We start from the raw sequence: 22,385 nt of genomic DNA on the forward strand, positions 1-22,385 counted from the left end.
TTTGAAGAAATTCATAAGAAACTTTCTCATGATCAGATAAGAGAGTGTTATGATGACTTTGAAGGTTATCAAACCTAGACTGAAGTCTCTGAAGATTTTCAGTCAGGGCTTTAGTGCGATCCATTTCTTCACCCAACATATCATCACTTTTGTCTAGCATGTTTTGAACCTTTTCAAAAGCCCTTTGTTGTTTTACAGCAATCTTAGCAAGTTTAGAGTAGCTGGGCTTGAGATTCTCATCAGATTCATTTTCACTAGATTCAGAGGAGGTGTATTTCAGTACCTTTGCACCTTTTGCCATGAAGCAATAGGTGGGAGCGTAGTCATCATTATCTTCATCAGGCTTGTCGGTGGGGTCAGTGGCACCGAGGGCTTGAAGCTCATTTGAGATGTCAGTGAGGCGATCGAAGGTTTGTTGGACATTTTCATTGTCGAGTCTTTTGAAGCGGTTGAAGAGATTTCGAAGAACATCAACTCGAGAGTCACACTGAGTTGAGACTCCTTCATTCACTTTGGACAGCCTATCCCAGATAAGCTTAGCAGTTTCCAAAGCACTCACTCTTCCATACTGTCCTTTACTCAGATGGCCACATATGATATTCTTCGCTTGAGAATCGAGTTGCTTGAATCTCTTCACATCGGTAGCGTTCAGTGAGGGTGAAACAGAGGGAACACCATTTTCCACAACATACCAGAGATTGTTGTCAATTGCCTCGAGATGCATTCGCATCTTGTTTATCCAGTAGGGGTAGTCCGTTCCATCAAAGGTAGGACACCCAGCCGAGACCTTGATCATACCTGCGGTCGACATAACTAAAACTCCAGGCGGTTAAACCAAAATCACACAGAACAAGGGAGTACCTTGCTCTGATACAATTGAAAGTGCGTTATGTCGACTAGAGGGGGGTGAATAGGCGATTTTTATGAATTCTTCACTGAGGAATTTGCCGGTGAGGAAATTCCTTAGCGAAGAACTATTAGCACCGGAATAAGTACTCAGAAGTAAGTATGACAGAATACAAGCATGGTCATCATGATGAAATGAAGACTAGCACAGAGTACAGAAAGCGTAATCACAGGATAACACAAGATGAAGACAAACAGACTGAAGAAATTGAACTGAGGAAATTGAGAAAGTCTTCAGTCAAAGTCTTCAAACACATATATGAACAAACACTCAACACAGTAATGAGGAAATGAAAGGGTTGAGGAAATAGAACCAGTAGGTTGGTGAAGACAATGATTTGGTAGACCAGTTCCAACTGATGTCTCAGTTGTACGTCTGGTTGGAGCGACTGGGTATTTAAACTCGAGGACACGCAGTCCCGGACACCCAGTCTCTGAGCACGCAGCTCAGGACACCCAGTCCTCACCGTATTCTCCTTGAACTAAGATCACACAGATCCCGTCCAATCACTCGTGGTAAGTCTTCAGGCGACTTCCAAACCTTCACAGACTTGGTCACTCAGCGATCCACAATTCCTCTTGGATGCCCTAGACCTTGACGCCTAACCGTCTGGAAGAAGCACAATCTTCAAAGGTAACAAGCGTCGGATCCACACAAGATCAATTTCTTCAGTGATGCTCAATCACTCTGGGGTTTGTAGGTGTTTGGGTTTGGGATTTTCCTCACTTGATGATTTTCGCTCAAAGTCCTCGGAGGATGGGTTGCTCTCAAATGACAAGTGTCAAGTTCTCTCGGAGCAGCCAACCAGCTAGTGGTTGTAGGGGACGGCTATTTATAGCCTAGGGAGCAGCCCGACATGATAAGACATAAATGCCCTTCAATGATATGACCGTTAGGTGGATAAGATATTTTGGGACAGCTGGCGCGCAGCTCAGCAATGGTCGGAAATTTGACTCTCAAATTCCTCAGGGCTATCATGTTCCTCACTGCGTAGGTAATTCGTACTAGCGAATTCCTAACTCCTCAGTCAGAACAAATTCATCAGTGACCAGAAGAACTTCGTCTCTGTCACTGAAGAAAGTGGCTGAACTGTATGAGATTTCCAAAGGCTTCACTCGAAGGGATTGGTAGGTGTAGGATTTTGAGTTGAGCATCACATGGAAATTTTTCCTTAGTATTTCCTCGACCCCCTTTAACAGTACGATGTTTCCTATGACTCAAGAAAGAGAAAATGAAACTACGAAAACAAAAGTCTTCACGCTTCATATTCCAGAAATGAATACCAAGTCTTCAAGGTCACACCAATTTCTTCACTTTCAAAGTCTTCGGAAAGTCTTCAGAATATCAAAGTCTTCAGTTGAAGAACTTCATTTTTAGGGGTCGACTTTCTATGTAAATATCAAACTCCTCATAGACTTATAGACCTGTGTACACTCACAAACGCATTAGTCCCTTAACCTATAAGTCTTCAATACACCAAAATCACTAAGGGGCACTAGATGCACTTACAGGACGCGCAGGCTGCGTTGCTCTTGGCACGTGAGCTCCTGCACTACCGCCCCGTTGACGACCTCTACGAGGAGTGGCTCGCTCGCATTACCGAGCTCGTCAGCACCGTAGGGGGCTCTCCTGTGCTGTCCCTCCCGCTGCCTCGCCCTCCGTCCTGCATGGGCGATGCGGCTCAGGGGGTGCCTCCGCCACCTCCTCTCCAAGAAGGCACCCTGGCTCCAAGGCGCGCGGCCCCTGGACGAGACCCACCATGTACAGCGCCCGCGCGACAAGAAAGGAGCTGCCAAGAAATCCCTCGGCCCCAAGAAGGCGCTCGCGTGCTCCCTGCTCCAGCACGGCAAGACCGCATCCCTGCACCGGCACGTCAAGACCCCGTGCTGCCCCTGGTGACGGCACACGAGAACCATCAAGAGCAAGCCCCACGTCTGCAAAAGGCTCCGGTGGCCACGGCAGGTCGTCGCGCTTCACCACCGAGAGATGCAGCGTCGCCTGGCCAGGCAAGTTCAAGCCGGACCAGCCTCCTCGCTATGACGGCACTACCGACCCCGCGGAGTTCCTGCAGCTCTACGAGCTAGGCATCAAGGCAACCAATGGAGGAAAAAAGGTCATGGCGAACTGGTTTCCCATGGCGCTCAAGGATGGTGCCCGCACCTGGCTCCTAAACCTGCGTACCGGCTCGATCTCCTCTTGGGATGAGATGCACAGCCGTTTCATCACCAACTTCCAGGGCACTCGCGACCGTCTTGCAGTCGTGGGTGACCTGCGCCACATCAAGCAGTAGCCTGGAGAGACCCTGTAGAAGTACATCCAGCGCTTCAACAGCGCTCGCCTCAAGATTCCCAAGGTGACTGAGGAGGCCATCATCTCGACGTTCTCCGATGGCGTCTGCGACGTCAAGATGAAGGAGGAGCTTGCCATCCACGAGGACTTGTGCACATCTCTGGAGCTATTCAACCTGGCGACCAAGTGCGCACGAGCTGTGGGGGGGCGCCTCTACCTCCTCGAGCTTCCAGCTGCTGACCCAGAAGAGAAGAAAGCCAAGGCCAAGGACGTGAAACACAAAGGAGTAGCCATACTTGTGGCAGAACCAGACACGAAGCACGGCAGGGACCAGCCAGAGTCGTCCAAGGGCAACCGATTCTGCGCCTACCACAACCTCTACACCCACAACACCAACGAATGCCAGGAGCTTAGAGCCGTTCGAGAAGGACGCATCGGTCAATGCCCCGAGCGCAATGACCGGGGCTACGACCGAGGAGGAGGAAGAGGTGGAGGACAATGGGACGACCGAGGCCGTCGCCAGGAGTGGCGTGATCGACCTCGTGAGGAGCTCTAGGAGGACCAGCCTCGCGAGGGGGCTTGGAGGGATCAGCCTCGCGAGGATCACCTGCAGGGCAACATAGGCCTTCCTCCTCTGCCACCACCGCCAAGAAGGAATGATGACCACCACCAGGACGAGGGGGCTGGGGGCTTCCAGGAGCCACGTGCTATCGCTTGCATCCTGGGCGGTGCCCAGGCCCCAGCCTCTCAGCACATCTTCAAGCAGTTTGCTCGGGAGGTGAATGCAGTCCTCCCCAGGCTCGAGGTCACGCGCCCGCTTAGGAGGTCCACGTGCGCTATCACTTTCAGCTCAGCAGATCAACTCAGGTGTGCGGCCACAGCTGGCATCCTCCCAATGCTCTGTTCCCCAGTCATCAGCGACGTGCAAGTTACCAGGACCCTCATCGATGGTGGCGCAGGACTCAACGTGCTGTCCGTCGAGACGTTCAACAACCTTCAAGTGCCATATGATGAACTTCAGCCAACCAAGCCTTTCTCAAGAGTTACTGATGGCTCCACCACTCCGATAGGGCAGGTTCGCCTTCCTGTCACTTTTGGGCAGCGCAAGAACTACCGTACCGAGCTCATCGACTTTGATGTTGCCCACATTCACCTGCCATACAATGCCATCCTCGGGTATCCAGCCCTGGCCAAGTTCATGGCAGTGACCCACCATGGCTACAACGTCCTCAAGATGTCAGGAAGTGGCAGAATCATCACAGTCCCCTGCGAAGAGAAGGACGCGGTGTGCTCCCTCGAGCGCGCCTTTCAAGCTGCATCGACCGAGGACCCGGACAGCAAGAGCGAGAACCCTCCTGAGGCAGTCCCCAAGAAGAAGAAGACATCGCCCAGCTCAAGGCCTCAGGAGGTTGGCATCTCCGGAGGTGTCGCATTAGGATCCGCGCCCATGCAAGGGGCGCCTCCTTCCATCGCATAGGAAGGCGCGCCTGGCGCCCTCCTTGGGCAGGGCTCGGGGGCTCTCGTTTGGAGGGCCTCAGACTTTGCCAAGATCACGAGGGAGGCGCTCGGGCACCACTTGGAGGCGTGCTTTGCGGCATGTTTCCCTTAGGAAGTCACGGGGCAAGGAAGGCCCAACCCCCAGGAGTTCATCACCAAGACCACTCAGAAGCTGCAGGAATCAAGAGTCATACGCGGCGATCACCGTCTGCCTGGCGTAGCTCCCCGTCCAGGCGAGGATGGCGGGCTGCGCGTCTGCACCGACTACCTAGGGCTAACCTGAGCCGCATCTTAGGAGCGCTTTTAGCCTTCGCGCGTGGGATGTTGCAAGGGTCCGCTGCACAACTATGTTCGCATGCCTTTCAGCCTGTCGAACGCGGCTGCCACTCACCAGCGACATCTGCGGAGCATTCTGGCATCTCAGGAGGCCAGGCACCACGCGGTCTTGGCGGAGATGGAGATGGTCCTCGAGGAACCGCCTGGACCCCCAAGCCTCCCGAGGCTCAGGACTCCGGTGGCTCATGAGGGTCAGTCTCTTCACCATGCACCTTCAGCTACTTCAACACCCCTCTACAACAGTATCAGGTGACATCTTTCAAGTTCATTTCAGCTGGGAGTGCCCTCAGGGCTGCATCATTCCCAGGTCGCATGGGTCTGTCCCTGCGGCATGTATCCCTTTTGCTTATGTCTTAAGTTTACCTTGCTGGGGGCGCCCCTTGGGCTGCATCATCCCCAAGCCGCTCGGGCCTGACCCAGTGGCATGTATCCCTCCTGCTTTTATCTAAGCTGATTTGCCTCTCATGCTTAACCTGCCTGTGATAATTGCCTGACCGATTGACACCTACCTTTGGAGCCGCTTGCACTGGCACGACGCTTGTGCATGGGTCCGTCCCTGCAACATCGATAAATCTGAGTGGTCGAGCTCTGGCCAGCGGCAGCCCCACAAGCGTCACCTCACCAGGCCCTCAATGCCCTCACCACACTCTTGGAGCAACCAATTGCCGGCCGGCAATCGTAATGGCAACCCATACTCTTCTCGTGTTGGTTTACAGGAACCTCTTGAGGTCAACAGCGGGTGGCACCGCGATCTCTCTTTCTTTCCCGCGCGACCCACTTGCACCTTAAAAGGCGGGCTCCTGAGCATCGCGACTCAGGAGCTCTTACTGGCTCTCCAGCCCTCACCCCCTGGCCTTGTCCATGGCATCGCGACCTGGCATACCAATGGCGGCTGAGCTTGCTCGAGGGACGGGACCTGAGGACGTAGAGCACGAAGGAGAGTGCATGGAAGAGAGGGGAAGCTCGCGAAGTCCTAACCCAGCTACATCCCAGCTGTAGACGCGCAAGTCTGGCGCCTCGCGAATGAACAACTCCATGCTTTCGAGATAAGTCTCGCCCCTAGAATAGCTAATTGATGCGACACAAAACCTCCACTTAATGTGGCTCTATGACAGCGATCCTTTCTCACCTTTCGGCAGCTGCTTGAGAGCTAAAGGGGACCTCCTGAGCATCGCACCTCAAGGGCTCTTACTGGACCTCGGGCCGCTCACCTCCTGGCCTTGACCACGGCATCGCAACCTGGCATACCAGCAATGGCTGAAGCCTGCCTGGGGACCGGGACCCGTCAGAATAGAGCACCAAGTCGTCGTGAGGTTAGAAAGGGGGAGCCAAGCCGGAACAGGACATGCATTTGCACCGCTCCATAATAAGGATAATATCAACAAAAGACATTGCGGACCCTTTACATGCCCCCACAGGGTGTTTTCTCGATTCCTCGCAGGGAACAAAAGGTGTGAATCCTAAGGAGCCCTAACTACACGCGCCTCCATGGACAACGCCATCATCAATAGTGGGCCAGGGGAGGCTGACGCCAACCCCATCCATATTAGCCATGCCGGCGTCTGGATGCAGCTGCCTTGCACAGTGGGCGAGGAGAGATCAAGGCAAGGAGTACCTCGCGAGGTGCTCGTGACGCAAGACAGCAAAGATCAAGATCAGGCGGGCACCAGCCAGTGCAGTGTCCTTGTTTCCTCTTTGGTGCAAAGGGGGCAAGCGCAGGCGCGGAGTGCCAAGGCATCAGGCACATGTTTCCATATTGGTGCAACGAGACCAAGACCAGCAGAGCGGTAGGACGGAGATCACCGTGGAGCCCAAGACAGCTTCATCACCAGTGCCTTTGGCAGTCAAAGACCACCTTTAGTCAGGATAGCTTGTACTAGCTGTCCCCCTTCAAAATGGCTGTTGTTGGCTCCCTTCCCGCTCAATATTTGGGAAGAGGACAAGGGCCTCTATAAATAGAGATAGCCACCACAGTAGAAAGGGATCCATCTCATCTAGAGCAAACAGAGACGGATCAATTCCTCTCCGAGCACACCACCACAAGAACACCCCTCGCGAGGTTGTTCTTCCTCTGTACTGTTCATCATCAGCCCCAGAGGCAATCCACCACACCACACACTGGATTAGGGTATTACACCACAACGGTGGCCTGAACCAGTATAAATCTCGTGTCCCTTGTGTTGTTCATCGTGCTAGCTTAGAATCGCGGTGAGGTTTTGGGGCGTGGATCGGTAGGGAGAAGATCTTCGTGCGCACCCCAGAGTTCAAACCTTAAGGGTTTTGCTGGAACCCGATATCCGACAACGGTTGTTCATCCAGCAACAAAGTCGTGTGCAAAGCGTTTTTCTCTCCTCCCTGCTCCCTGGTGGCTGGAACCCTAGCCGCCGCCAGGAGAGGCAATCTTTCAGCGCCGTCCTCTGGTGGCTCCCCTCTGCCGGCAACCTCGGTCGTCAGTGGTGAGGAGGATTGCCGGATCCACGCATGTGGATCATTTTTACTCCCATGTATTTTAGGTTTTTAGGCTGGTCAACGTCTTTGCTTTGACGACAATGATGACGACGCTGAATTAAGATTCTTCGGATCCTTCCCCGACGAGGCCATTAGTCTTGTGGTTGAGGATGGATTTAGAAATCAGTCTGTTCAAGTAAGGATGGCGTGGCAGCAGCGGCGACATCCTCGTGGTGGACCTGTGTCCTCGGGCTCCACCGTTGTGACAGCGTTTGCTCCAGCGTCGGCGTGGAGCTTGGGAGGTAGTCCAGGAGCGGATGCAGATTATGGTCTGCATTGACGACATCTGGAAGACAGAACGTGTGCTGGGTTCATGGTTCGTGGATGGCAGGTATGGTTTCCTCCTTCGGCATCTTAGTCGTGGTGGGGTGCCAGATCTGGAGTTCGATGGCGTGTCCAGGGTGTTGCCCCGGTCTGATTCATTCAGTGGTAATGGCTTGACTTTTGGTGAGCCATCTTGGAGGTCCGCAAAGCTGCATATCAGCGATGGAGCCACGTCGAGCTCGAGTGAGGAGGTGATCCGTCATTCTTTTATTCTGTGGTTGCTATGGTGGTGCCAGAGGCAGGTGACGGGCGTTAGTGTCAAGCTCAGAGATGTTCTGCTATCTTTTCAGTTTTGTCATGTCGGTTCTTACGTGGCTTGTACTTTGTTCTTTATGATATGAATGAGACACGTATTACCATGAAAAAAATTAAAGGTTGTTCGGCCTCCCGCTGTCCGGCTACTCCAGCTTCGATTGTCCTACGTGGCTGCCTCCCAAAGTGCCAAAAATATCCATCCATAGCGAGTACTACTACCACAACAAGTTTTTTCAGGTAATTTCTCCTCTATTTTTTTGACAAATCACACGCTTTTTTTATAAGTCCATGCCACTGATTGCTATGTTGCTCTTGTGATTTAGATGTAATTATTCTTGTGATGTAGATGTACCGATGTATTTTTTGTCAAAATATGTTTAAAGGGTATTTTCCTCTATGAAACTATGTGAAAACTCAACTAAGGAACAAAATGGGTGATGAATATTTGAACAATTGCTTGCCATAATAATATTTTGCTACTATTATCGTTATATGGCCATTGACTCATTGTTGTTGCTATCTTACCACATATTTGTTGTCCTATTACATTGCATTGCAAAAAAATTACAAGAATACCCTGGAGCAAATTCCTGGCTCCGCCACTGTCCTAGTGACGACTACAAGCACTAAAGCGAGCCGAAGGCGCGTTGCTGTCATCGCCCCTCCCTTGTCGGAGTCGGGCAAAACTTGTTGTAGTAGACAGTCATAAAGTCATCGTGTTAAGGCCCCATACAACTAGTGCACAAGAACAACAATCATCGCCAATGAATAACTGATTGGTTGCTTTTTTAGACCAATTGAGTAAAACGCCATGTGAACAAAATTTATTCATCTTTTGATGAGTTTGGCATTTTAGGAATGATTTGATCTTGGGAATTTGTGTTCCTAACTCAAACCCACTTCTCAGATTTGCCCCTAATTTCAAAGCATGCTCAAATTTGCCCCATCTGCCGTCAGTTGCACTTATAAAAATGATCTTTTGTGTCGTTATCGTCCAGTCAAAGGGCTTTGACTGTTTTATGGGTGTTTGCTTGCATTTTTGCCACTACAAAAAATTGAAAGAATTGAGAAAAGATGTGCTTACCTTTTGGGCTAGGACATGCCCTCGGCCACTGGCTGGTCATCTTCCTCTTCTGCCAAGGCCGAGGGTATGCCCCCCCCCCCCCGCGCGCCAACTCACCCGAGCGCCGCAGTTCCTGTGACCAGCACCGTCGAGAAGCCGCGCCAACATGTCCTCGACACCAGTCGTCGAGCTGAGAACCACCACGTTGATTATAGCGATGTTCGGTGCCCGACAACTCCGCAACTGATGCCATCTCCATCACCTCTGCTCGTTAGCTGCCATCTTCGATTCGCCATCATTCGAAATCCCCTGACACTCAATTACCTTCACAAATATCCATATGATGTCGCGGATCTTCCAGACCCTCGCTGATGAGCTCCTCCTCATCCAGACCCCTCCCCACGATGCCTCGCTCTAGCGGTCGTAGATGGGGTACATTTGCTCGCTCTCGGGCCTCGCCAGCCCTTTCTACCACTCTGGCATGCACGCGGTGAGTGATACATCTCCAGTGTATCTACAATTTTTTATTGTTCCATGCTATTATATTATCCATCTTGGATGTTTTGTATGTATTATTATGCTATTTTATACCATTTTTGGGACTAACCTATTAACCTAGTGCCTAGTGTCAGTTGCTGTTTTTTCCTTGTTTTGTCATGTACATAAAATCAATACCAAATGGAGTCCAAACGGAATGAAACTTTTTGACGATTTTTCTTGGAAAATAAGACACCCATGAAGCTTCGGGAGGAGGCCAGAAGAGCCACGTGTGAGCCACAAGCTCACCAGGCGCGCCCTAGGGGGCGCCCTATGAGCTTGTGGGCCCCAAGAAGACCCACCTCTTATCCCTAAAGCTCCATTATTTTTCCAAGCTCCATTTTCGCCTGATCTCTCTCCTTAGCCATTAAAACGTGTTGATCTTCTAGGGTTTGGAGGAGAGGGCCTTGATCTAAACTTCCACCAAGAGATATTTGATTCCCCGCACTAATCCCTTGTGGATCTTTGTTACCCTTGGGTGTTTGGGCACCCTAGACGGAAGAGGTCACCTTGGAGCCACATTCCATTGTAGTGAAGCTTCATGGTGGTGTTGGGAGCCTCCAATTAAGTTGTAGAGATAGCCCCAACCTTGTTTGTAAAGGTTCGGTTGCTGCCTTCAAGGGTACCGCTAGTGGATTCACGGCATCTGTCATTGTGCGAGGGCGTGAGGAAAATACGATAGCCCTAGTGGCTTCTTGGGGAGCATTGTGCCTCCACACTGGATATGTACCTCCCCAAAAAGGAGGGAACTTCGATAACACATCCTCGTCTTCATCGCCTCCACTTGCGGTTACTTCTTACCTTTACTTTGTGCAAGCTTATATTATATCTTGTGCTTGCTTGTGTCCTTGTTGTTGTGCTTGTCATATAGGTTCTCCAACTAGTTGCATACCTAGACAACCTATTTTGTTGTTAGATCTAATTTGATTAAAAGAGCTAAAATTTTGTAGTTTCCTATTCACCCCCTCTAGTTTATTATTATTTTCAGCCCATAAATAGGATTGGATTGAATATGATTGTATGGTGAAACGTCAACCACCCAACCTAGTTTTTGAATAAGGTGCGTCGAGCATACTTGGAAGGGCCGATACATACATCAAGTTTGCAGACTGTTCGACACCGAGGGTGTTGCTCTCGCGATCTTGAAGCCGCCTTCGGTCTTGAGGACAAGAAATTTCTGAGTTGGACAATCCCAAGGAGTCAGCGATTTACCCTTTCCTTCATCCACATCCAAACCGCACTCCTACCCAACCCTAGAGGGGGAAATGCCTTTTCCACTAACACTACCGACACGTCAAATTGGCAGGCATGGGTAAACACCATCACAACATTTCTAAAAGTTTGCCAGGTGCAAGGCATAGGTGTGTGGATCAAGAAATAGACATAACGAATAGAATAGCTTTCCACATGAGCTGCAAAGGGTACATGGATGACTCCGACTAGACGGAGAAATAATCACAAGGCAAAACTAAAGGTAGCTCGCACTTGACTTCACTCTGCGGTAAAGAAATTCCTTCGCTGCTTTGTGGATCATTCAAAAAACATGTTGTTCATAGGCAGCTTAGCTTCTTGGCTGCAATTGGTCTTTGCACCAAGCAATGGGTCATCTAGTACAATGCGAAAGCTAAAAGGCTTTGGTGATGGGAAGAAGCTCAAACAATGATGATAATGGACAACTGAGTATCTTTCACTTTCCTCTCTCGGTATGGCAAGACTTAATGCAACTCAGGAAATATGTTGAAGCCAAATCCAACCAAGTTAGAAGGTGAATCCAAAATTAATATTACTCATGGTCCCGATGGGAGGTTCATCTTTCGACAGTTATTTTAGATCATGATCATACATTAAATCTATATAAGTCTTGGTTATTCAGATGCAACAAGAAGTTAGACTTTCATGTCAAGCGAAGGCTTGAGCTGGCTGATTGGGCTAGAATATGATTAAACTAGACTTTCAATTTTTTTGTACAAGCAGATGGTCATGCAAACCTATCTTTTGCTGACAAAAATTGTCACAACTTTCTAGATAAACAAGAAGGTTGAAACTTGGCAGAGGAATGCTTAAGCGGTTGGTGACTATTTTTTAAATGCAATCCTGCAACCTAAATTTATTTAGTGCCATAGATCTTAAATGAATAGTGACTTAAGAATGTTTTTGGGCTGATGCAAGAAGTAGAGTAGTGTATGACTCTTTTGTTGATGTCATTAGTTTCATACAACATATTTGATGAACAAATATGGTATACCGTTTGCTTGTTTTGTCATAGTGAATCATCATGGCCAATCAGTGTTGTTGGGAAGTGCTTTATTATCAAATGAAGATACTGAAGCATTTGCTTGGTTATTTATTGCATGGCTCACGTGTATTTCAAACGACAACTAAAAGAAATTGTAGATGATCAAGCAAAAGCAATTAAGAATGGTGTGGAAATAGTTTTTCCAGAATCTCGATATAGATGGTGCTTGTGGAATATAATGAAAAAAATACCTGAGAAGTTCGATGTATATGTTGAATATGTGCACATCAAGGTTGTTGTTGGCAAGGCAGCTTATGATTCGCAATTACAAAATTTTAAGTTGCTTGGATGCATATGCTTGAGAAATATGATCTTGGACTCTTAGTGATAATGAATGACTTAAAGGGCTTTACGACTATCGGCACTGTTGGGTTCTAGTATTTGTGAAAGACTTTTGCTCAAATATGTCTACTACACAACATAGTGAGAGTATGAATGCTTTATTTGATGAGTATGTTAACACTAAAACTACATTGAAGCATTTTGTTAGCCAATATGATCATGCTCTTTTGTGATAAAGCTGAGAAGGAGAATATTGCCGATTTCAGTTCTTTAAATTCAACCATACCTTGTATCACACACTTTCAGATGGAGAAGCAATTTCAATAAATCTATAAAAAAATTGAAGTAAGAATTTCAGAAAAATCTAACAAACAAGATGTATTGCAATGAAAAGTTAATATTGAAAGAAGGGGAAATAAAAGCATATGAAATTACCAAGGATGTGTTGATTGATCAAGGAAAAGGGTGGAGAAAATATATTGTGTACCATGTATATTTTAGCAAGGAAGAGACTGAAGTTCCTTTGAATTCAGAGGTACTCCGTAGGCATGTGTTATGTGTGCTCACTCACAAGAAAACCAAAGAGATTCCTCCAAAATACATTCTTGATCGATGGAAAAAAAGTGAAGCAAACACAACTTCATGAGATGCACATTTATATGTTAGCATGAGAGACACTCCTGTTGCAAAACATTTGTTTTGATAGATTGTGCAATTAGTTCTACCTAGTTGCAGAAATAAGGCGGTATCATGCGATTCCTATCCGAGCCAGAGCAAGGGCCGCCATGAGAGGAACCTGCGAGTTGGTGATGACCCTCACTCTCTTTTTTAAAACAAGGCAAAAGACTTGTTATTTTCATTGTCAGCCCGTCGGCTGCTATTCTCTCCAGTCTGACCGTCCTCGACGCTTCTGTTGTCTGCGACGCTACCGCTACGCCTGCGGGGGATGTTAGAGACATATTTGGGTTACATGTGTTTGGTAGTTTAGGATTTGTAATCCGCCTCCTACCTTATCTCTACGAGAGACGTCTTGCCCTCCAATTATTGTACTCAATATATACTCGCTGTCGGTGTCAAAACCGGCAGATCTCGGGTAGGGGTTCCCGAACTGTGCGTCTAGGCGGATGGTAACAGGAGACAAGGGACATGACGTTTTTACCCAGGTTCGGGCCCTCTCGATGGAGGTAAAACCCTACTCCTGCTTGATTAATATTGATGATATGGGTAGTACAAGAGTTGATCTACCACGAGATCAGAGAGGCTAAACCCTAGAAGCTAGCCTATGGTATGATTGTTGTTCGTCCTACGGACTAAAACTCTCCGGTTTATATAGACACTGGAGAGGGCTAGGGTTACATAGAGTCGGTTACAATGGGAGGAGATCTTCATATCATATCGCCAAGCTTGCCTTCCACGCCAAGGAAAGTCCTATCCGGACATGGGACGAAGTCTTCAATCTTGTATCTTCATAGTCCGGGAGTCCGGCCAAAGTTCATAGTCCGGCCATCCGGACACCCCCTAATCTAGGACTCCCTCAGTAGCCCCTGAACCAGGCTTCAATGACGACGAGTCCGGCACGCAAATTGTCTTCGGCATTGCAAGGTGGGTTCCTCCTCCGAATATCTCATAGAAGATGTTGAACACAAGGATAGTGTCCGGCTCTGCAAAATAAGTTCCACATACCACCGTAGAGAGAATAATATCTAAACAAATCTAATTTGCTGACATATTCCGCAGCGTGACATCACGCCACGGCCAAGCCTTTATTCGAATCATTTTACCGTTCCACCTCAGCGCGTTTAGCGAGGTGGTTTCCTTGGCACGTCTTGTCAAAGCAGAGATCGTGTCCCCTTATTCCGGGATTCTCATCAATACGGGCGTGGGTAACCCAACCACGCCATTAACTGCGGCACTTGGGAGATAAGCGAGTTTTATTAGGCTGGTGGGGGCTTATAGTTTCGGCCGCCCATATAAGGGGATAAGAATCCACCCTTTCCATTTACGCCTTCTTCCTCCTTTGCTTATCCATCCCTGCGCACTCGAGCTCCAGCGCCCAAGTCCGCACTTCCCACCTCAACCCTTCTCCAATCATGTCTGGAGTGGGAGGTAGATGGATGGCCTCCTCCGTCACGGAGGGGCAAATCAAAAAGTTGAGGAAGGCCGGATACTTGTCTGACGACGTCGCACACCGGCTTCCAGATGAGGGGCAACTCATCCCCACCCCTGGGCCCCATGAGAGGGTCGCATTTCTCCCCCATTTCCTCCGCGGACTGGGCTTTCCACTTCACCCATTTGTCCGGGGGCTCATGTTCTACTATGGCCTAGATTTCCACGATTTGGCCCCGAACTTCATCCTCAACATCTCAGCGTTCATCGTCATGTGCGAGGCCTTCCTCTGCATCCAGCCCCACTTCGGCTTATGGCTGAAGACTTTTAATGTCAAGCCGAAGGTAGTGGGCGGCCGCCAAGCGGAGTGCGGAGGTGCCATGGTGGGCCGGATGGCCAACGTCATATGGCTCGAGGGCTCCTTTGTGGAGACAATAAAGGGGTGGCAATCGGGGTGGTTCTACATCACTGAGCTGCGCGACCCCAAATGGGCGGCGGCCCTCGAATTCCGATCTGGTTTCCCCACACGGCTCACCTCCTGGAAAGAGATGGGACTAACGTGGGGAGATTCGGAAGAGCTGACTGGACTTCAAGCCTGCGTCCAAAAGCTGGTGAACAAGAATCTCAAGCTTGTCAAGATAGTCCAGGTCATGCTCATCCGCCGGATCCTCCCATGCCAACAACGGGCCTTCAAATTGTGGGAGTTTGATCCGGCACAGCACCAAACCTTGAGCAAGCTCTTCGACACTATGTACGAAGATGCCTGGAAGGTGCTGTTTAAGGGCACCGAGGCCCCCGCATCCGCTACCGAAGATCGCGGATTTAGCTCGCGGCGTCAGGCCAGCGAGATAAGCTATCTACCCTTTACGGGACTCTTGTTTTTCATAGTCTGACTCTATGTGGGATCTAAACTCCCTTACCTTTGACAGGACTGGCTGAAGAAGTCCGGGCAGGTTAACTGTCCGGCTCCCTTACCAAAAGACCCAGCGGATGCCCGATTGACGGGGCTGCTGGTTCCGGCACCTCACGTGGTGCCGGAGAAGAAGGCCAAGAAGAAGGCCACGGGGACTCGAAAGAGTTCCCGGCGCCTGGTGGTGTCGGATTCATCGCCTGACAACCCCGAAGCACCCTCCGCCTCTGAGGACGAGGAGGAGAAAGAAGAAGAAGCGTCTCCCCCTCCAGCGGGGGGAGGAAAGAAAAGGAAGGCTGCTCCAACTGGGGAGGCCGGAGGGTCCAAAAAGGGGAGGACCCTTCTGCCGGACTACGCCTCTGATGTCGAAGACGGCGGGGAGGAATGGCCATCCAGGGTCAAGCCCCTGGCAAAATCGTAAGTATCCGGATACCAGAATAACTCATGGCGCTCCTCTAATGTATGGTACCTTTTGACGCCGAATTCAATCATGCAGTCCGCCCGAGGCTCAGCTCGGTGATTCGTCGAGCGGCTCCCTGGATTCGTCGGACGCGAATAGCGCTTCACTTCCGACGGCCTCCTCCCCTCTCCCTACGGACTACGCCGAGGTGGAGTCCCAAAAGGGACTAAACCAGGAGGAGGTGGTCCTGGAGGAGCCGCAAGGTGACCTCCTGGACTCCAGGCCCAAAGGGGGTAAAGCCCAGAGGGATCTAAGTCCGGCCCTGGGCCGGACACCGCTCCGGAACCAACAACGGTTCCAAAGTCTGGTAGACGGCGCCTTCGCAAGAAAGGCACGCCTACGACGCCAGCGGCCTCCGTCCAACCGGAGACGCTGGACAATTTGATGGAGGTGCTTAATGGCGCCTCCATCGACGAGGAGCACCGCACTGTTATGAGTGCGGTGATTCGGAAGGTTCAGTCCGCCAAGAGCGGGCTCACAGAAGCCTGCACCAGCCTGCTAACAGGCTTTGAGGTATGTATTCAAAACATATAAAAATGTTACCGCATAGACAGTAGCTCCTGATGCTCAGTTCAGCGTTCGAAAGAAAAGCCGGACTGAGGATCTAAAAAGATATACGCAGGAGTCTAACATAAATATGTCGATATGGGAATGCAGGCTGCGCTGCTGACCTCTGCCGCACTGACTGCGGAGGTCGACGCATTGAAGCAGAACCTTGAGCGGTCCGAGAACGACCTCGGCCGTGCCAAGAAGCAGCTCGAGGACAAGGAGGGTATGTAATACCTTATTAAACTAATACCTTATAGAAAGAATTTGGTTGCAAAAAATGACAGTAATAACGTGGGTATTGCAGGGGCCACGACCGAGGTGGTGACCCTGAAGGAAGCGGTGTCCAAGGCCGAAAACCGTGCGGCCTTGGAGCGCACCGAGCGAGAGAAGCAGGAGGCGCAGGTGGCGGAGGTGCGGCAAGAGCTCCAGGCTCTCGTGGAGAAACACGAGAGTTTGGAGAGTGACTCGAAGACTCGAGAGTCCAAGCTCGCCTTGGCTCTTGAGAGTGCCAAAACTGCTAAGGCCGAAGCCCTGAAGGCCCTCCAGGATATCGAGGCGATAAAGAAGATAGCGGCGGGTAAGGCATTCGTTATGCAAAGCAAGCATATAAAAGTGAATTATCTGTTACTTACCCAAATTCGGAGCTCTCCAGGAGCATTCGCCGATCTACCCCGTAGTGTGTCTGATGCTGCCGCGTTCTACCGAGCCGAGGAGGGGAGCTCGACGGAAAAGGTGTTCTGGTCTCAATATGCTGAGGCCGGACATCCGGTGCCCCTGAGCGACCAGCTGAAGCAGCTGGTCGAGCTCCACAAGGTGGCCGAACAGGCCATGAAGGGCCTCATAGTTCGGCTGTGGCCTAGAGAAGCCATGCCTGGGAGCTACTTCGGTCTGGTGCGGCGGCTGGTGGACGCTTGTCCATGAATTGAAGTCATCAAGTGCTCCGTCTGTATTGAAGGTGCCCGTCGATCCCTTGCCCATGCTAAAGTGCACTGGGGCAAGATGGATGCCGAGAAGCTTGTGACGGACGCGCCACCGCCGGGCAAGGAGTATCGCAAGCCCGAGATGTATTATGAGGGCGTCCTGAAGGGTGCCCGCCTTATAGCGGGTGAATGCTCCAAAGATGTAATTTTTTAGTAGACTTGCATCTGTTATCCTGTACGCTGAAAACTTTGTTCATATGCGCTAAGCAACGCTTGTTAATTTAAAATATTACCTTCTGTGCGGCCGTTTATCAAATCTGAGAGATGCAAGTCGTCGGCTTCTACCCCCATGCACGAGTGCTGGGGTGTTCGGGATAAACCTGATCGCTCTTGTTCCCATTCTTGGGTCCATCTAGGGAGGCGCTCAGCACAACGAACAAGGCCATCGGACTTATAATGCTTTATCACTCTCACTTAGCCATAGAATTCTATAATTTTAAATTTCGGCGAAGCCCCTAGTATTCGGAAGACCGAGTTCGGGGCGCTATCCACGCCTAGGCCAGATAAATCCGGCTCCTCGCTCTAAGCGGCATAAGTGTTTAGGGACTCGAAAAACCTCGCGAACAGCGACCGGTCTCTCGCACTATCATGACGGTCAGTTTTAGCTTTCTCTACTGAGGTGTTAACCTAGCTCAACTGGGGCACAATCGCATTAGTTCTCCCAGCGCTACCTTAGCTAACATTGCGGAACGTAAGGTACCAAAACATGGGAGCCAGGCAAACCCAACTATTGACCCAAGACATGATTCGAAGCCGATGCATATAGTGCTATAAGTTCGGGGTGCCGCACTCATGAGAGTGTTCGGTCTTCTCACACCGTGTTATGGGGTGCTTAAGCCCCTGGTGTATTGGCCGTACCAAAGTGTACGGTTGCATAATGTCATGACTGAACATATTTGTATAAAAATAGATGAATACAATAATAGATAAGAGCTATGTATTGTTTATTAAAAAGGGCTGCTATGAAAGCAGAATGATACAAATAGTGCGATAAGCAAGAGATGGGATTATTTGACATGTCCTCCTCCAGGGGCAAGCTGCGAGACTTTAAGTAAAACAGGTATTTAGCTCGTTATAGAGACCACCTGGAAATTTGACGTGGCTTGTTCTCTCCCTAGCTGTTGCATCATGTGTTCGGCGAGTGTATTGCCGGACAGGCCTTCCGGATAGTTGGGTCCTGAAAGTATATAAAAAAGGAAACGGAAGAATAGGGAGCCCCTAGTGCGGTTGACTGCATTCTGGGCGTGCTGTGGTTGTGCCCCTCCCCTTATGCCCATGGTATTTCCAAAGCGAAATTATGTACGTGTGGTACCGCTATCGCCATCTGGCGAGGGCTGGGGTTGGGGCCGCACTGCTATGCTTGCTCGGAACATGCCAGCCGGTTTTGTTGTAGGTTACTTCGGGTGCGCTTGACATTGTCCGGACGTTTAACACCCGGATTGGAGAATTGCCTTGAGAGGCTACTTTGTACTTCTGCCGCCAGGGCCACCATGTGCTCCTCCGTTCGGAGAGAGCGTTCAGTGTTTCCATTTACCGTAATGACTCCGCGAGGGCCTGGCATCTTGAGCTTGAGATATGCGTAGTGCGGCACCACATTGAATTTTGTGAATGCGGTTCGTCCGAGCAGGGCGTGATAGCCACTGCGGAATGGGACTATGTCGAAGATTAACTCTTCGCTTCGGAAATTATCTGGGGATCAGAAGACCACTTCGAGTGTAACCGATCCTGTACAGCTGGCTTCTACACCTGGTATGACACCTTTAAAGGTTGTCTTTGTGGGTTTAATCCTTGAGGGATCTATACTCATTTTTAGCACTGTATCCTGATAAAGCAGGTTCAGGCTGCTGCCGCCGTCCATGAGGACTCTAGTGAGGTGAAATCCGTCAATGATTGGGTCTAGGACCAATGTGGCGAATCCGCCGTGACGGATACTAGTGGGGTGGTCCCTTCGATCAAAAGTGATCGGGCAGGAGGACCATGGGTTGAACTTTGGGGCGACTGGCTCCAACGCATAGACATCCTTGAGAGCACGCTTCCTCTCCCTTTTGGGGATATGGGTTGCGTATATCATGTTCACCGTCCGCACTTGCGGGGGGAAGCCCTTCTGTCCTCTGTTGTTCGGCGGCCGGGGCTCCTCCTCGTCATCGCTATGCAGCCCTTGTCTCTAGTTTCGGCACTTAACTTGCCTGCCTGCTTGAACACCCACAATCCCTGTTGGTGTGGTTGGCTGGTTGTTCGGGGGTGCCGTGTATCTGGCACGAGCGATCGAGTATCCGGTCTAAACTGGATGGGCCCGGAGGGTTTCTTTTGAATGGCTTCTTCCGCTGACCGGGTTTAGAGCCTCTGAATCCGGCATTAACTGCTGTATCCTCAGTATTGTCGCCGTTAATGCAGCGCTTGTGCTTGTTGCGACGTGACCTGCCATTGTTGTCCTTGGTATCCGAATTGCCAGGGCTCTTGGTTATGTTATTGCTACGAGCTAGCCAGCTGTCTTCTCTCGTGCAAAAGCGGGTCATGAGTGTCGTGAGGGCTGCCATAGATTTCTGCTTTTCCTATCCTAGGTGCCGGGCAAGCCATTCGTCTCAGATGTTGTGCCTGAAGGCTGCAAGGGCCTCGGCGTCCGGACAGTCGACTATTTGATTTTTCTTGGTTAGGAACCGTGTCCAGAATTGTCTGGCCGATTCCTCTGGCTGCTGGATTATCTGGCTTAGGTCATCGGCGTCTGGTGGTCGCACATAAGTGCCCTAGAAGTTGTCACGGAATGCGGATTCCAGGTCCTCCCAGCAACTAATTGACTCTGCTGGCAGGCTGTTAAGCCAATGCCGAGCTGGTCCTTTAAGCTTGAGCGGGAGGTATTTGATGGCATGTAGATCATCACCACGGGCCATGTGGATATGGAGATAATCCTTGATCCATACCGCGGGATCTGTTGTGCCATCGTATGATTCGATGTTTACGGGTTTAAAACCCTCGGGGATTTGATGATCCATTACTTCGTCTGTGAAGCATAGTGGGTGTGTGGCGCCCCTGTACTGGGCTATATCGCGACGTAGCTCGGATGAGCTTTGTCTGTTGTGTTCGGCCTGGCCGTATTTATCATATCCGGCGTGACAGTTATCGTCACATGACGTGGGGCGCCCACGCGATCCGTAGATCGATCTTGTTTGCCTTGCCTTATCCTCCAATATGTCTCGCAGGTATGTTGCGTTTCCCCGTGCTCTGGTATTCTTGGAGCGGCGCCGGGGTGCGGCTTGAGTTGAGGGCCGAAAGGCCTCTCTGTCACGGCCACGGGGTGGCCGATCGGGCGCATCGTACGCTGGTGATGTAGGTTTAGTTGCTTCCTCCTCTAGTTGGGGTAGCAGCCTGCGCTTTGGGTAGCTCTTGGAGGGGCGTTTGAGTTTATACTCTTCGGCCGACAGGACTTCAGTCCATCTGTCGGCTAGCAAGTCTTGGTCAGCTCTAAGCTGCTGCTGTTTTTTCTTGAGGTTGCTTGCCGTGGCCATAAGCCTGCGTTTGAAACGCTCTTGTTCGACAGGATCATCTGGCACGACGAATTCTTCGTCGTCGAGGCTTGCCTCGTCTTTGGAGGGAGGCATATAATTGTCGTCCTCGACCTCCCTGTCTGCCGCTCTCTCATGAGGGCTAGCTCCTCCGTCCTCCTGCGCTGAATCCTGCTGGAGGGGGTTGTCTTCGGCACTGTCCGGGGTGTTGTTGTCTCCAGTGCCGGACTCGCCGTTTTTGCTTTGGCGGGATTTAGAGCGGCGCCGCTGACGTCGGCGCTTGGGTTGCTTCTTGGAGGGGTCGTCCTCCGTTTTTTCATCGCCATCCCCTGCTTTGGGGGTGTCCACCATGTATATGTCATATGACGAGGTGGCTTTCCAGTGCCCTATAGGTGCTGGTTCTTGGTCGTCTCCTTCATCGGCGTCCATACCGTCGATGTCTTCGGAGTCGAAGTCGAGCATGTCGGTTAGGTCGTCGACAGTGGCTACGAAGTGGGTGGTGGGTGGGTTTTGAATTTCTTCGTCGTCCGCATCCCAACCTTGCTGACCATAGTCCGGCCAGGGCTCTCCTGACAAAGAGAGAGACTTTAGTGAATTCAGGATATCGCCAAAGGGCGAGTGCCGAAATACGTCCGCGGCGGTGAACTCCATGATCAGAGCCCAATCGGGTTCGATCGGAAGGGGTGCGGAAGATTCGGAGTCCGGAAAGGAGTCCGGCACCTTGGAGTCACAGGCCTCGCAAAGGACTAGGCTGGTATTCGGCTCTATCGCCATAGAGATTGCGGCTCCTGGGGCGGCGTCCAACCGTCCGTCCCCGACTGGCGCAGTCGGCTCCGAGCTAATGGTCGGAGCGGACACCTGAGCGACGCTCTGGGCGCTGTCCGGCGGCAGAGCTAGATCATGCCCATCGTGACAGTGCGACGCGCTCGGTCGTGGCTCGAATCCGTCGAAGATCAAGTCCCCGCGGATGTCGGCCGTGCAGTTTAAGCTTCCAAACCTGACCTGATGGCCAGGGGCGTAGCTTTCGATCTGCTCCAGATGGCCAAGCGAATTGGCCCGCAGTGCGAAGCCGCCGAATACGAAGATCTGTCCGGGGAGAAAAGTCTCACCCTGGACCGCGTCGTGGTTGATGATCGAACAAGCCATCGGGCCTAAAGGTGACGACACATAGGAACTCTCAATGAAAGCACCAATGTCGGTGTCAAAACCGGCGGATCTCGGGTAGGGGGTCCTGAACTGTGCGTCTAGGCGGATGGTAATAGGAGACAAGGGACACGATGTTTTTACCCAGGTTCGGGCCCTCTCGATGGAGGTAAAACCCTACTCCTGCTTGATTAATATTGATGATATGGGTAGTACAAGAGTTGATCTACCACGAGATCAGAGAGGCTAAACCCTAGAAGCTAGCCTATGGTATGATTGTTGTTCATCCTACGGACTAAAACTCTCCAGTTTATATAGACACTGGAGAGGGCTAGGGTTACATAGAGTCGGTTACAATGGGAGGAGATCTTCATATCATATCGCCAAGCTTGCCTTCCACGCCAAGGAAAGTCCTATCCGGACATGGGACAAAGTCTTCAATC

The sequence above is a fragment of the Triticum aestivum genome, chromosome 7B, assembly GCF_018294505.1.
Source record: "Triticum aestivum cultivar Chinese Spring chromosome 7B, IWGSC CS RefSeq v2.1, whole genome shotgun sequence".
Taxonomy (NCBI): Eukaryota; Viridiplantae; Streptophyta; class Magnoliopsida; order Poales; family Poaceae; genus Triticum; species Triticum aestivum.